This window comes from Syngnathus scovelli, chromosome 15, assembly GCF_024217435.2.
Source record: "Syngnathus scovelli strain Florida chromosome 15, RoL_Ssco_1.2, whole genome shotgun sequence".
Classification (NCBI taxonomy): domain Eukaryota; kingdom Metazoa; phylum Chordata; class Actinopteri; order Syngnathiformes; family Syngnathidae; genus Syngnathus; species Syngnathus scovelli.
Window position 1 is genome coordinate 10860091 of NC_090861.1, and position 16546 is coordinate 10876636.

Genomic DNA, 16546 nt, shown 5'->3' on the forward strand with positions numbered 1-16546 from the left:
CCAAGAGCACTTTTTACTATGCGCACCCAACCAGAGTGACGGGAGGAGCACATTTCAGAAAACGTGCTCAGCTCGTCCAGAAAATGCGATTTAAGCAATACAATTAAAAATGCACCTAAAACCTAAACCAAACGTTGCAGGTGGTTATTTCTTCATGCGCAGTGGTCAACGCGGCACTCTCTAGCTGCCAAGAGCACTTTTTACTATGCGCACCCACCCAGAGTGACGGGAGGAGCACATTTCAGAAAACGTGCTCAGCTCGTCGAGAAAATGCGATTTAAGCAATAAAATTAAAAATGCACCTAAAATCTATACCAAACGTTGCAGGTGGTTATTTCTTCATATGCAGTGGTCAACGCGGCACTCTCTAGCTGCCAAGAGCACTTTTTACTATGCGCACCCAACCAGAGTGACGGGAGGAGCACATTCCAGAAAACGTGCTCAGCTCGTCGAGAAAATGCGATTTAAGCAATAAAATTAAAAATGCACCCAAAACCTAAACCAAACGTTGCAGATGGTCATTTCTTCATGCGCAGTGGTCAACGCGGCACTCTCTAGCTGCCAAGAGCACTTTTTACTATGCACACCCAACCAGAGTGATGGGAGGAGCGCATTTTAGAAAACGTGCTCAGCTCGACGAGAAAATGCAATTTAAGCAATAAAATTAAAAATGCACCCAAAACCTAAACCAAACGTTGCAGGTGGTTATTTCTTCATGCGCAGTGGTCAACGCGGCACTCTTTAGTTGCCAAGAGCACTTTTTACTATGCGCACCCAACCAGAGTGACGGGGGGAGCACATTTCAGAAAACGTGCTCAGCTCGTCCAGAAAATGCGATTTAAGCAATAAAATTAAAAATGCACCTAAAACCTAAACCAAACGTTGCAGATGGTCATTTCTTCATGCGCAGTGGTCAACGCGGCACTCTCTAGCTGCCAAGAGCACTTTTTACTATGCACACCCAACCAGAGTGACGGGAGGAGCACATTTCAGAAAACGTGCTCAGCTCGTCCAGACAATGCGATTTAAGCAATAAAATTAAAAATGCACCCAAAACCTAAACCAAACGTTGCAGGTGGTTATTTCTTCATGCGCAGTGGTCAACGCGGCACTCTCTAGCTGCCAAGAGCACTTTTTACTATGCGCACCCAACCAGAGTGACGGGAGGAGCACATTTCAGAAAACGTGCTCAGCTCGTCGAGAAAATGCGATTTAAGCAATAAAATTAAAAATGCACCTAAAACCTAAACCAAACGCTGCAGATGGTCATTTCTTCATGCGCGGTGGTCAACGCGGCACTCTCTAGCTGCCAAGAACACTTTTTACTATACACACCCAACCAGAGTGACGGGAGGAGCACATTCCAGAAAACGTGCTCAGCTCGTCGAGAAAATGCGATTTAAGCAATAAAATTAAAAATGCACCCAAAACCTAAACCAAACGTTGCAGATGGTAATTTCTTCATGTGCAGTGGTCAACGCGGCACTCTCTAGCTGCCAAGAGCACTTTTTACTATGCGCACCCAACCAGAGTGACGGGAGGAGCGCATTTCAGAAAACGTGCTCAGCTCGTCGAGAAAATGCGATTTAAGCAATAAAATTAAAAATGCACCCAAAACCTAAACCAAACGTTGCAGGTGGTTATTTCTTCATGTGCAGTGGTCAACGCGGCACTCTCTAGCTGCCAAGAGCACTTTTTACTATGCGCACCCAACCAGAGTGACGGGAGGAGCACATTTCAGAAAACGTGCTCAGCTCGTCGAGAAAATGCGATTTAAGCAATAAAATTAAAAATGCACCCAAAACCTAAACCAAACGTTGCAGGTGGTTATTTCTTCATATGCAGCAGTCAACGCGGCACTCTCTAGCTGCCAAGAGCACTTTTTACTATGCGCACCCAACCAGAGTGACGGGAGGAGCACATTTCAGAAAACGTGCTCAGCTCGTCGAGAAAATGCGATTTAAGCAATAAAATAAAAAATGCACCTAAAACCTAAACCAAACGTTGCAGGTGGATATTTCTTCATGCGCAGTGGTCAACGCGGCACTCTCTAGCTGCCAAGAGCACTTTTTACTATGAGCACCCAACCAGAGTGACGTGAGGAGCACATTTCAGAAAACGTGCTCGGCTCGTCGAGAAAATGCGATTTAAGCAATAACATTAAAAATGCACCTAAAACCTAAACCAAACGTTGCAGGTGGTTATTTCTTCATGCGCAGTGGTCAACGCGGCACTCTCTCGCTGCCAAGAGCACTTTTTACTATGCGCACCCAACCAGAGTGACGGGAGGAGCACATTTCAGAAAACGTGCTCAGCTCGTCGAGAAAATGAGATTTAAGCAATAAAATTAAAAATGCACCTAAAACCTAAACCAAACGTTGCAGGTGGTTATTTCTTCATATGCAGCAGTCAACGCGGCACTCTCTAGCTGCCAAGAGCACTTTTTACTATGCGCACCCAACCAGAGTGACGGGAGGAGCACATTTCAGAAAACGTGCTCAGCTCGTCGAGAAAATAAGATTTAAGCAATAAAATTAAAAATGCACCTAAAAACCTAAACCAAACGTTGCAGGTGGTTATTTCTTCATGCGCATTGGTCAAAGCGGCACTCTGTAGCTGCCAAGAGCACTTTTTACTATGCGCACCCAACCAGAGTGACGGGAGGAGCACATTTCAGAAAACGTGCTCAGCTCGTCGAGAAAATGCGATTTAAGCAATAAAATTAAAAATGCACCTCAAACCTAAACCAAACGTTGCAGGTGGTTATTTCTTCATATGCAGCAGTCAACGCGGCACTCTCTAGCTGCCAAGAGCACTTTTTACTATGCGCACCCAACCAGAGTGACGGGAGGAGCACATTTCAGAAAACGTGCTCAGCTCGTCGAGAAAATGCGATTTAGGCAATAAAATTAAAAATGCACCTAAAACCTAAACCAAAAGTTGCAGGTGGTTATTTATTCATGCGCAGCAGTCAACACGGCACTCTCTAGCTGCCAAGAGCACATTTTACTATGCGCACCCAACCAGAGTGACGGGAGGAGCACATTTCAGAAAACGTGCTCAGCTCGTCGAGAAAATGCGATTTAAGCAATAAAATTAAAAATGCACCCAAAACCTAAACCACACGTTGCAGATGGTCATTTCTTCATGTGCAGTGGTCAACGCGGCACTCTCTAGCTGCCAAGAGCACTTTTTACAATGCACACCCAACCAGAGTGACGGGAGGAGCGCATTTCAGAAAACGTGCTCAGCTCGTCGAGAAAATGCGATTTAAGCAATAAAATTAAAAATGCGCCCAAAACCTAAACCAAACGTTGTAGGTGGTTATTTCTTCATGCGCAGTGGTCAACGCGGCACTCTCTAGCTGCCAAGAGCACTTTTTACTATGCGCACCCAACCAGAGCGACGGGAGGAGCACATTTCAGAAAACGTGCTCAGCTCGTCGAGAAAATGCGATTTAAGCAATAAAATTAAAAATGCACCTAAAACTTAAACCAAACGCTGCAGATGGTCATTTCTTCATGCGCAGTGGTCAACGCGGCACTCTCTAGCTGCCAAGAGCACTTTTTACTATGCGCACCCAACCAGAGTGACGGGAGGAGCACATTTCAGAAAACGTGCTCAGTTCGTCGAGTAAATGCGATTTAAGCAATAAAATTAAAAATGCACCCAAAACCTAAACCAAACGTTGCAGGTGGTTATTTCTTCATGCGCAGTGGTCAACGCGGCACTCTCTAGCTGCCAAGAGCACTTTTTACTATGCGCACCCAACCAGAGTGACGGGAGGAGCGCATTTCAGAAAACGTGCTCAGCTCGTCGAGAAAATGCGATTTAAGCAATAAAATTAAAAATGCACCTAAAACCTAAACCAAAAGTTGCAGGTGGTTATTTCTTCATGCGCAGCAGTCAACGCGGCACTTTCTAGCTGTAAAGAGCACTTTTTACTATGCGCACCCAACCAGAGTGACGGGAGGAGCACATTTCAGAAAACGTGCTCAGCTCGTCGAGAAAATGCGATTTAAGCAATAAAATTAAAAATGCACCTAAAACCTAAACCAAACGCTGCAGATGGTTATTTCTTCATGCGCAGTGGTCAACGCGGCAGTCTCTAGCTGCCAAGAGCACTTTTTACTATGCTCACCCAACCAGAGTGACGGGAGGAGCACATTTCAGAAAACGTGCTCAGCTCGTCCAGAAAATGCGATTTAAGCAATAAAATTAAAAATGCACCTAAAACCTAAACCAAACGTTGCAGATGGTCATTTCTTCATGCGCAGTGGTCAACGCGGCACTCTCTAGCTGCCAAGAGCACTTTTTACTATGCACAATCAACCAGAGTGACGGGAGGAGCGCATTTTAGAAAACGTGCTCAGCTCGACGAGAAAATGCGATTTAAGCAATAAAATTAAAAATGCACCCAAAACCTAAACCAAACGTTGCAGGTGGTTATTTCTTCATGCGCAGTGGTCAACGCGGCACTCTCTAGCTGCCAAGAGCACTTTTTACTATGCGCACCCAACCAGAGTGACGGGAGGAGCACATTTCAGAAAACGTGCTCAGCTCGTCGAGAAAATGCGATTTAAGCAATAAAATTAAAAATGCACCTAAAATCTATACCAAACGTTGCAGGTGGTTATTTCTTCATATGCAGTGGTCAACGCGGCACTCTCTGGCTGCCAAGAGCACTTTTTACTATGAGCACCCAACCAGAGTGACGGGAGGAGCACATTCCAGAAAACGTGCTCAGCTCGTTGAGAAAATGCGATTTAAGCAATAAAATTAAAAATGCACCCAAAACCTTAACCAAACGTTGCAGATGGTCATTTCTTCATGCGCAGTGGCCAACGCGGCACTCTCTAGCTGCCAAGAGAACTTTTTACTATGCGCACCCAACCAGAGTGACGGAAGGAGCACATTTCAGAAAACGTGCTCAGCTCGTCGAGAAAATCCGATTTAAGCAATAAAATTAAAAATGCACCCAAAACCTAAACCAAACGTTGCAGGTGGTTATTTCTTCATGCGCAGTGGTCAACGCGGCACTCTCTAGCTGCCAAGAGCACTTTTTACTATGCACACCCAACCAGAGTGACGGGAAGAGCGCATTTTAGAAAACGTGCTCAGCTCGACGAGAAAATGCGATTTAAGCAATAAAATTAAAAATGCACCCAAAACCTAAACCAAACGTTGCAGGTGGTTATTTCTTCATGCGCAGTGGTCAACGCGGCACTCTCTAGCTGCCAAGAGCACTTTTTACTATGCGCACCCAACCAGAGTGACGGGAGGAGCACATTTCAGAAAACGTGCTCAGCTCGTCGAGTAAATGCGATTTAAGCAATAAAATTAAAAATGCACCCAAAACCTAAACCAAACGTTGCAGGTGGTTATTTCTTCATGCGCAGTGGTCAACGCGGCAGTCTCTAGCTGCCAAGAGCACTTTTTACTATGCTCACCCAACCAGAGTGACGGGAGGAGCACATTTCAGAAAACGTGCTCAGCTCGTCCAGAAAATGCGATTTAAGCAATAAAATTAAAAATGCACCTAAAACCTAAACCAAACGTTGCAGATGGTCATTTCTTCATGCGCAGTGGTCAACGCGGCACTCTCTAGCTGCCAAGAGCACTTTTTACTATGCACACCCAACCAGAGTGACGGGAGGAGCACATTTCAGAAAACGTGCTCAGCTCGTCCAGACAATGCGATTTAAGCAATAAAATTAAAAATGCACCCAAAACCTAAACCAAACGTTGCAGGTGGTTATTTCTTAATGCGCAGTGGTCAACGCGGCACTCTCTAGCTGCCAAGAGCACTTTTTACTATGCGCACCCAACCAGAGTGACGGGAGGAGCGCATTTCAGAAAACGTGCTCAGCTCGTCGAGAAAATGCGATTTAAGCAATAAAATTAAAAATGCACCTAAAACCTAAACCAAACGTTGCAGGTGGTTATTTCTTCATGCGCAGCAGTCAACGCGGCACTCTCTAGCTGCCAAGAGCACTTTTTACTATGCGGACCCAACCAGAGTGACGGGAGGAGCACATTTCAGAAAACGTGCTCAGCTCGTCGAGAAAATGCGATTTAAGCAATAAAATAAAAAATGCACCTAAAACCTAAACCAAACGCTGCAGATGGTCATTTCTTCATGTGCAGTGGTCAACGCGGAACTCTATAGCTGCCAAGAGCACTTTTTACTATGCGCACCCAACCAGACTGACGGGAGGAGCACATTTCAGAAAACGTGCTCAGTTATTCGAGAAAATGCGATTTAAGGAACAAAATTAAAAATGCACCCAAAACCTAAACCAAACGTTGCAGGTGGTTATTTCTTCATGCGCAGCAGTCAACGCGGCACTCTCTAGCTGCCAAGAGCACTTTTTAATATGCACACCCAACAAGAGTGACGGGAGGAGCGCATTTCAGAAAACGTGCTCAGCTCGACGAGAACATGCGATTTAAGCAATAAAATTAAAAATGCACCCAAAACCTAAACCAAACGTTGCAGGTGGTTATTTCTTCATGCGCAGTGGTCAAGGCGGCACTCTCTAGCTGCCAAGAGCACTTTTTACTATGCGCACCCAACCAGAGTGACGGGAGGAGCACATTTCAGAAAACGTGCTCAGCTCGTCGAGAAAATGCGATTTAAGCAATGAAATTAAAAATGCACCCAAAACCTAAACCAAACGTTGCAGGTGGTTATTTCTTCATGCGCAGTGGTCAACGCGGCACTCTCTAGCTGCCAAGAGCACTTTTTACTATGCGCACCCAACCAGAGTGACGGGAGGAGCACTTTTCAGAAAACGTGCTCAGCTCGTCGAGAAAATGCGAATTAAGCAATAAAATTAAAAATGCACCCAAAACCTAAACCAAACGTTGCAGATGGTCATTTCTTCATGCGCAGTGGTCAACGCGGCACTCTCTAGCTGCCAAGAGCACTTTTTACTATGCGCACCCAACCAGAGTGACGGGAGGAGCACATTTCAGAAAACGTGCTCAGCTCGTCGAGAAAATGCGATTTAAGCAATGAAATTAAAAATGCACCTAAAACCCAAACCAAACGTTGCAGGTGGTTATTTCTTCATGCGCAGTGGTCAACGCGGCACTCTCTAGCTGCCAAGAGCACTTTTTACTATGCGCACCCAACCAGAGTGACGGGAGGAGCACATTTCAGAAAACGTGCTCAGCTCGTCGAGAAAATGCGATTTAAGCAATAAAATTAAAAATGCACCTAAAACCTAAACCAAACGTTGCAGGTGGTTATTTCTTCGTGCGCAGTTGTCAACGCGGCACTCTCTAGCTGCCAAGAGCACTTTTTACTATGCGCACCCAACCAGAGTGACGGGAGGAGCACATTTCAGAAAACGTGCTCAGCTCGTCGAGAAAATGCGATTTAAGCAACAAAATTAAAAATGCACCCAAAACCTAAACCAAACGTTGCAGGTGGTTATTTCTTCATGCGCAGCAGTCAACGCGGCACTCTCTAGCTGCCAAGAGCACTTTTTACTATGCGCACCCAACCAGAGTGACGGGAGGAGCACATTTCAGAAAACGTGCTCAGCTCGTCGAGAAAATGCGATTTAAGCAATAAAATTAAAAATGCACCCAAAACCTAAACCAAACGTTGCAGGTGGTTATTTCTTCATGCGCAGTGGTAAACGCGGCACTCTCTAGCTGCCAAGAGCACTTTTTACTATGCGCACCCAACCAGAGTGACGGGAGGAGCACATTTCATAAAACGTGCTCAGCTCGTCCAGAAAATGCTATTTAAGCAATAAAATTAAAAATGCACCTAAAACCTAAACCAAACGTTGCAGATGGTCATTTCTTCATGCGCAGTGGTCAACGCGGCACTCTCTAGCTGCCAAGAGCACTTTTTACTATGCACACCCAACCAGAGTGACGGGAGGAGCACATTTCAGAAAACGTGCTCAGCTCGTCCAGAAAATGCGATTTAAGCAATAAAATTAAAAATGCACCCAAAACCTAAACCAAACGTTGCAGGTGGTTATTTCTTCATGCGCAGTGGTCAACGCGGCACTCTCTAGCTGCCAAGAGCACTTTTTACTATGCGCACCCAACCAGAGTGACGGGAGGAGCACATTTCAGAAAACGTGCTCAGCTCGTCGAGAAAATGCGATTTAAGCAATAAAATTAAGAATGCACCCAAAACCAAAACCAAACGTTACAGGTGGTTATTTCTTCGTGCGCAGCAGTCAACGCGGCACTCTCTAGCTGCCAAGAACACTTTTTACTATGCGCACCCAACCAGAGTGACGGGAGGAGCACATTTCAGAAAACGTGCTCAGCTCGTCGAGAAAATGCGATTCAAGCAATAAAATTTGAAATGCACCTAAAACCTAAACCAAACGTTGCAGGTGGTTATTTCTTCATGCGCATTGGTCAACGCGGCACTCTCTAGCTGCCAAGAGCACTTTTTACTTTGCACACCCAACCAGAGTGACGGGAGGAGCACATTTCAGAAAACGTGCTCAGCTCGTCGAGAAAATGCGATTTAAGCAATAAAATTAAAAATGCACCCAAAACCTAAACCAAACGTTGCAGGTGGTTATTTCTTCATGCGCATTGGTCAACGCGGCACTCTCTAGCTGCCAAGAGCACTTTTTACTTTGCGCACCCAACCAGAGTAACGGGAGGAACACATTTCAGAAAACGTACTCAGCTCGTCGAGAAAATGCGATTTAAGCAATAAAATTAAAAATGCACCCAAAACCTAAACCAAACGTTGCAGGTGGTTATTTCTTCATGCGCAGTGGTCAACGCGGCACTCTCTAGCTGCCAAGAGCACTTTTTACTATGCGCACCCAACCAGAGTGACGGGAGGAGCACATTTCAGAAAACGTGCTCAGCTCGTCGAGAAAATGCGATTTAAGCAATAAAATTAAAAATGCACCCAAAACCTAAACCAAACGTTGCAGATGGTCATTTCTTCATGCGCAGTGGTCAACGCGGCACTCTCTAGCTGCCAAGAGCACTTTTTACTATGCGCACCCAACCAGAGTGACGGGAGGACCACATTTCAGAAAACGTGCTCAGCTCGTCGAGAAAATGCGATTTAAGCAATAAAATTAAAAATGCACCCAAAACTTAAACCAAACGTTGCAGGTGGTTATTTCTTCATGCGCAGCAGTCAACGCGGCACTCTCTAGCTGCCAAGAGCACTTTTTACTATGCGCACCCAACCAGAGTGACGGGAGGAGCACATTTCAGAAAACGTGCTCAGCTCGTCGAGAAAATGCGATTTAAGCAATGAAATTAAAAATGCACCCAAAACCTAAACCAAACGTTGCAGGTGGTTATTTCTTCATGCGCAGTGGTCAACGCGGCACTCTCTAGCTGCCAAGAGCACTTTTTACTATGCGCACCCAACCAGAGTGACGGGAGGAGCACTTTTCAGAAAACGTGCTCAGTTCGTCGAGAAATTGCGAATTAAGCAATAAAATTAAAAATGCACCCAAAACCTAAACCAAACGTTGCAGATGGTCATTTCTTCATGCGCAGTGGTCAACGCGGCACTCTCTAGCTGCCAAGAGCACTTTTTACTATGCGCACCCAACCAGAGTGACGGGAGGAGCACATTTCAGAAAACGTGCTCAGCTCGTCGAGAAAATGCGATTTAAGCAATAAAATTAAAAATGCACCTAAAACCCAAACCAAACGTTGCAGGTGGTTATTTCTTCATGCGCAGTGGTCAACGCGGCACTCTCTAGCTGCCAAGAGCACTTTTTACTATGCGCACCCAACCAGAGTGACGGGAGGAGCACATTTCAGAAAATGTGCTCAGCTCGTCGAGAAAATGCCATTTAAGCCGTACAATTAAAAATGCACCTAAAACCTAAACCAAACGTTGCAGGTGGTTGTTTCTTCATGCGCAGTGGTCAACGTGGCACTCTCTAGCTGCCAAGAGCACTTTTTACTATGCGCACCCAACCAGAGTGACGGGAGGAGCACATTTCAGAAAACGTGCTCAGCTCGTCGAGAAAATGCGATTTAAGCAATAAAATTAAAAATGCACCTAAAACCTAAACCAAACGTTGCAGGTGGTTATTTCTTCATGCGCAGTGGTCAACGCGGCACTCTGTAGCTGCCAAGAGCACTTTTTACTATGCGCACCCACCCAGAGTGACGGGAGGAGCACATTTCAGAAAACGTGCTCACCTCGTCGAGAAAATGCGATTTAAGCAATAAAATTAAAAATGCACCTAAAACCTAAACCAAACGTTGCAGGTGGTTATTTCTTCATGCGCAGTGGTCAACGCGGCACTCTCTAGCTGCCAAGAGCACTTTTAACTATGCGCACCCAACCAGAGTGACGGGAGGAGCACATTTCAGAAAACGTGCTCAGCTCGTCGAGAAAATGCGATTTAAGCAATAAAATAAAAAATGCACCTAAAACCTAAACCAAACGTTGCAGGTGGTTATTTCTTCATGCGCAGTGGTCAACGCGGCACTCTCTAGCTGCCAAGAGCACTTTTTACTATGCGCACCCAACCAGAGTGACGGGAGGAGCACATTTCAGAAAACGTGCTCAGCTCGTCGAGAAAATGCGATTTAAGCAATAAAATTAAAAATGCACCTAAAACCTAAACCAAACGTTGCAGGTGGTTATTTCTTCATGCGCAGTGGTCAACGCGGCACTCTCTAGCTGCCAAGAGCACTTTTTACTATGCGCACCCAACCAGAGTGACGGGAGGAGCACATTTCAGAAAACGTGCTCAGCTCGTCGAGAAAATGCGATTTAAGCAATAAAATTAAAAATGCACCTAAAACCTAAACCAAACGTTGCAGGTGGTTATTTCTTCATGCGCAGTGGTCAACGCGGCACTCTCTAGCTGCCAAGAGCACTTTTTACTATGCGCACCTAACCAGAGTGACGGGAGGAGCACATTTCAGAAAACGTGCTCAGCTCGTCGAGAAAATGCGATTTACGCAATAAAATTAAAAATGCACCTAAAACCTAAACAAAACGTTGCAGGTGGTTATTTCTTCATGCGCAGTGGTCAACGCGGCACTCTCTAGCTGCCAAGAGCACTTTTTACTATGCGCACCCAACCAGAGTGACGGGAGGAGCACATTTCAGAAAACGTGCTCAGCTCGTCGAGAAAATGCGATTTAAGCAATAAAATTAAAAATGCACCCAAAACCTAAACCAAACGTTGCAGGTGGTTATTTCTTCATGCGCAGCAGTCAAAGCGGCACTCTCTAGCTGCCAAGAGCACTTTTTACTATGTGCACCCAACCAGAGTGACGGGAGGAGCACATTTCAGAAAACGTGCTCAGCTCGTCGAGAAAATGCGATTCAAGCAATAAAATTTGAAATGCACCTAAAACCTAAACCAAACGTTGCAGGTGGTTATTTCTTCATGCGCATTGGTCAACGCGGCACTCTCTAGCTGCCAAGAGCACTTTTTACTTTGCGCACCCAACCAGAGTGACGGGAGGAGCACATTTCAGAAAACGTGCTCAGCTCGTCGAGAAAATGCGATTTAAGCAATAAAATTAAAAATGCACCCAAAACCTAAACCAAACGTTGCAGGTGGTTATTTCTTCATGCGCATTGGTCAACGCGGCACTCTCTAGCTGCCAAGAGCACTTTTTACTTTGCACACCCAACCAGAGTGACGGGAGGAGCACATTTCAGAAAACGTGCTCAGCTCGTCGAGAAAATGCGATTTAAGCAATAAAATTAAAAATGCACCCAAAACCTAAACCAAACGTTGCAGGTGGTTATTTCTTCATGCGCAGTGGTCAACGCGGCACTCTCTAGCTGCCAAGAGCACTTTTTACTATGCGCTTCCCAACCAGAGTGACGGGAGGAGCACATTTCAGAAAACGTGCTCAGCTCGTCCAGAAAAGGCTATTTAAGCAATAAAATAAAAAATGCACATAAAACCTAAACCAAACGTTGCAGATGGTCATTTCTTCATGCGCAGTGGTCAATGCGGCACTCTCTAGCTGCCAAGAGCACTTTTTACTATGCGCACCAAACCAGAGTGACGGGAGGAGCACATTTCAGAAAACGTGCTCAGCTCGTCGAGAAAATGCGATTTAAGCAATAAAATTAAAACTGCACCCAAAACCTAAACCAAACGTTGCAGATGGTCATTTCTTCATGCGCAGTGGTCAACGCGGCACTCTCTAGCTGCCAAGAGCACTTTTTACTATGCACACCCAACCAGAGTGACGGGAGGAGCACATTTCAGAAAACGTGCTCAGCTCGTCGAGAAAATGCGATTTAAGCAATAAAATTAAAAATGCACCCAAAACCTAAACCAAACGTTGCAGGTGGTTATTTCTTCATGCGCAGCAGTCAACGCGGCACTCTCTAGCTGCCAAGAGCACTTTTTACTATGCGCACCCAACCAGAGTGACGGGAGGAGCACATTTCAGAAAACGTGCTCAGCTTGTCGAGAAAATGCGATTTAAGCAATAAAATTAAAAATGCACCCAAAACCTAAACCAAACGTTGCAGATGGTCATTTCTTCATGCGCAGTGGTCAACGCGGCACTCTCTAGCTGCCAAGAGCACTTTTTACTATGCGCACCCAACCAGAGTGACGGGAGGAGCACATTTCAGAAAACGTGCTCAGCTCGTCGAGAAAATGCGATTTAAGCAATAAAATTAAAAATGCACCTAAAACCCAAACCAAACGTTGCAGGTGGTTATTTCTTCATGCGCAGTGGTCAACGCGGCACTCTCTAGCTGCCAAGAGCACTTTTTACTATGCGCACCCAACCAGAGTGACGGGAGGAGCACATTTCAGAAAATGTGCTCAGCTCGTCGAGAAAATGCCATTTAAGCCGTACAATTAAAAATGCACCTAAAACCTAAACCAAACGTTGCAGGTGGTTGTTTCTTCATGCGCAGTGGTCAACGTGGCACTCTCTAGCTGCCAAGAGCACTTTTTACTATGCGCACCCAACCAGAGTGACGGGAGGAGCACATTTCAGAAAACGTGCTCAGCTCGTCGAGAAAATGCGATTTAAGCAATAAAATTAAAAATGCACCTAAAACCTAAACCAAACGTTGCAGGTGGTTATTTCTTCATGCGCAGTGGTCAACGCGGCACTCTGTAGCTGCCAAGAGCACTTTTTACTGTGCGCACCCACCCAGAGTGACGGGAGGAGCACATTTCAGAAAACGTGCTCACCTCGTCGAGAAAATGCGATTTAAGCAATAAAATTAAAAATGCACCTAAAACCTAAACCAAACGTTGCAGGTGGTTATTTCTTCATGCGCAGTGGTCGACGCGGCACTCTCTAGCTGCCAAGAGCACTTTTAACTATGCGCACCCAACCAGAGTGACGGGAGGAGCACATTTCAGAAAACGTGCTCAGCTCGTCGAGAAAATGCGATTTAAGCAATAAAATAAAAAATGCACCTAAAACCTAAACCAAACGTTGCAGGTGGTTATTTCTTCATGCGCAGTGGTCAACGCGGCACTCTCTAGCTGCCAAGAGCACTTTTTACTATGCGCACCCAACCAGAGTGACGGGAGGAGCACATTTCAGAAAACGTGCTCAGCTCGTCGAGAAAATGCGATTTAAGCAATAAAATTAAAAATGCACCTAAAACCTAAACCAAACGTTGCAGGTGGTTATTTCTTCATGCGCAGTGGTCAACGCGGCACTCTCTAGCTGCCAAGAGCACTTTTTACTAAGCGCACCCAACCAGAGTGACGGGAGGAGCACATTTCAGAAAACGTGCTCAGCTCGTCGAGAAAATGCGATTTAAGCAATAAAATTTAAAATGCACCTAAAACCTAAACCAAACGTTGCAGGTGGTTATTTCTTCATGCGCAGTGGTCAATGCGGCACTCTCTAGCTGCCAAGAGCACTTTTTACTATGCGCACCTAACCAGAGTGACGGGAGGAGCACATTTCAGAAAACGTGCTCAGCTCGTCGAGAAAATGCGATTTACGCAATAAAATTAAAAATGCACCTAAAACCTAAACAAAACGTTGCAGGTGGTTATTTCTTCATGCGCAGTGGTCAACGCGGCACTCTCTAGCTGCCAAGAGCACTTTTTACTATGCGCACCCAACCAGAGTGACGGGAGGAGCACATTTCAGAAAACGTGCTCAGCTCGTCGAGAAAATGCGATTTAAGCAATAAAATTAAAAATGCACCCAAAACCTAAACCAAACGTTGCAGGTGGTTATTTCTTCATGCGCAGCAGTCAAAGCGGCACTCTCTAGCTGCCAAGAGCACTTTTTACTATGTGCACCCAACCAAAGTGACGGGAGGAGCACATTTCAGAAAACGTGCTCAGCTCGTCGAGAAAATGCGATTCAAGCAATAAAATTTGAAATGCACCTAAAACCTAAACCAAACGTTGCAGGTGGTTATTTCTTCATGCGCATTGGTCAACGCGGCACTCTCTAGCTGCCAAGAGCACTTTTTACTTTGCGCACCCAACCAGAGTGACGGGAGGAGCACATTTCAGAAAACGTGCTCAGCTCGTCGAGAAAATGCGATTTAAGCAATAAAATTAAAAATGCACCCAAAACCTAAACCAAACGTTGCAGGTGGTTATTTCTTCATGCGCATTGGTCAACGCGGCACTCTCTAGCTGCCAAGAGCACTTTTTACTTTGCGCACCCAACCAGAGTGACGGGAGGAGCACATTTCAGAAAACGTGCTCAGCTCGTCGAGAAAATGCGATTTAAGCAATAAAATTAAAAATGCACCCAAAACCTAAACCAAACATTGCAGGTGGTTATTTCTTCATGCGCAGTGGTCAACGCGGCACTCTCTAGCTGCCAAGAGCACTTTTTACTATGCGCACCCAACCAGAGTGACGGGAGGAGCACATTTCAGAAAACGTGCTCAGCTCGTCCAGAAAAGGCTATTTAAACAATAAAATAAAAAATGCACATAAAACCTAAACCAAACGTTGCAGATGGTCATTTCTTCATGCGCAGTGGTCAATGCGGCACTCTCTAGCTGCCAAGAGCACTTTTTACTATGCGCACCAAACCAGAGTGACGGGAGGAGCACATTTCAGAAAACGTGCTCAGCTCGTCGAGAAAATGCGATTTAAGCAATAAAATTAAAACTGCACCCAAAACCTAAACCAAACGTTGCAGATGGTCATTTCTTCATGCGCAGTGGTCAACGCGGCACTCTCTAGCTGCCAAGAGCACTTTTTACTATGCACACCCAACCAGAGTGACGGGAGGAGCACATTTCAGAAAACGTGCTCAGCTCGTCGAGAAAATGCGATTTAAGCAATAAAATTAAAAATGCACCCAAAACCTAAACCAAACGTTGCAGGTGGTTATTTCTTCATGCGCAGCAGTCAACGCGGCACTCTCTAGCTGCCAAGAGCACTTTTTACTATGCGCACCCAACCAGAGTGACGGGAGGAGCACATTTCAGAAAACGTGCTCAGCTCGTCGAGAAAATGCGATTTAAGCAATAAAATTAAAAATGCACCCAAAACCTAAACCAAACGTTGCAGATGGTCATTTCTTCATGCGCAGTGGTCAACGCGGCACTCTCTAGCTGCCAAGAGCACTTTTTACTATGCGCACCCAACCAGAGTGACGGGAGGACCACATTTCAGAAAACGTGCTCAGCTCGTCGAGAAAATGCGATTTAAGCAATAAAATTAAAAATGCTCCCAAAACTTAAACCAAACGTTGCAGGTGGTTATTTCTTCATGCGCAGCAGTCAACGCGGCACTCTCTAGCTGCCAAGAGCACTTTTTACTATGCGCACCCAACCAGAGTGACGGGAGGAGCACATTTCAGAAAACGTGCTCAGCTCGTCGAGAAAATGCGATTTAAGCAATGAAATTAAAAATGCACCCAAAACCTAAACCAAACGTTGCAGGTGGTTATTTCTTCATGCGCAGTGGTCAACGCGGCACTCTCTAGCTGCCAAGAGCACTTTTTACTATGCGCACCCAACCAGAGTGACGGGAGGAGCACTTTTCAGAAAACGTGCTCAGTTCGTCGAGAAATTGCGAATTAAGCAATAAAATTAAAAATGCACCCAAAACCTAAACCAAACGTTGCAGATGGTCATTTCTTCATGCGCAGTGGTCAACGCGGCACTCTCTAGCTGCCAAGAGGACTTTTTACTATGCGCACCCAACCAGAGTGACGGGAGGAGCACATTTCAGAAAACGTGCTCAGCTCGTCGAGAAAATGCGATTTAAGCAATAAAATTAAAAATGCACCTAAAACCCAAACCAAACGTTGCAGGTGGTTATTTCTTCATGCGCAGTGGTCAACGCGGCACTCTCTAGCTGCCAAGAGCACTTTTTACTATGCGCACCCAACCAGAGTGACGGGAGGAGCACATTTCAGAAAATGTGCTTTGCTCGTCGAGAAAATGCCATTTAAGCCGTACAATTAAAAATGCACCTAAAACCTAAACCAAACGTTGCAGGTGGTTGTTTCTTCATGCGCAGTGGTCAACGTGGCACTCTCTAGCTGCCAAGAGCACTTTTTACTATGCGCACCCAACCAGAGTGACGGGAGGAGCACATTTCAGAAAACGTGCTCAGCTCGTCGAGAAAATGCG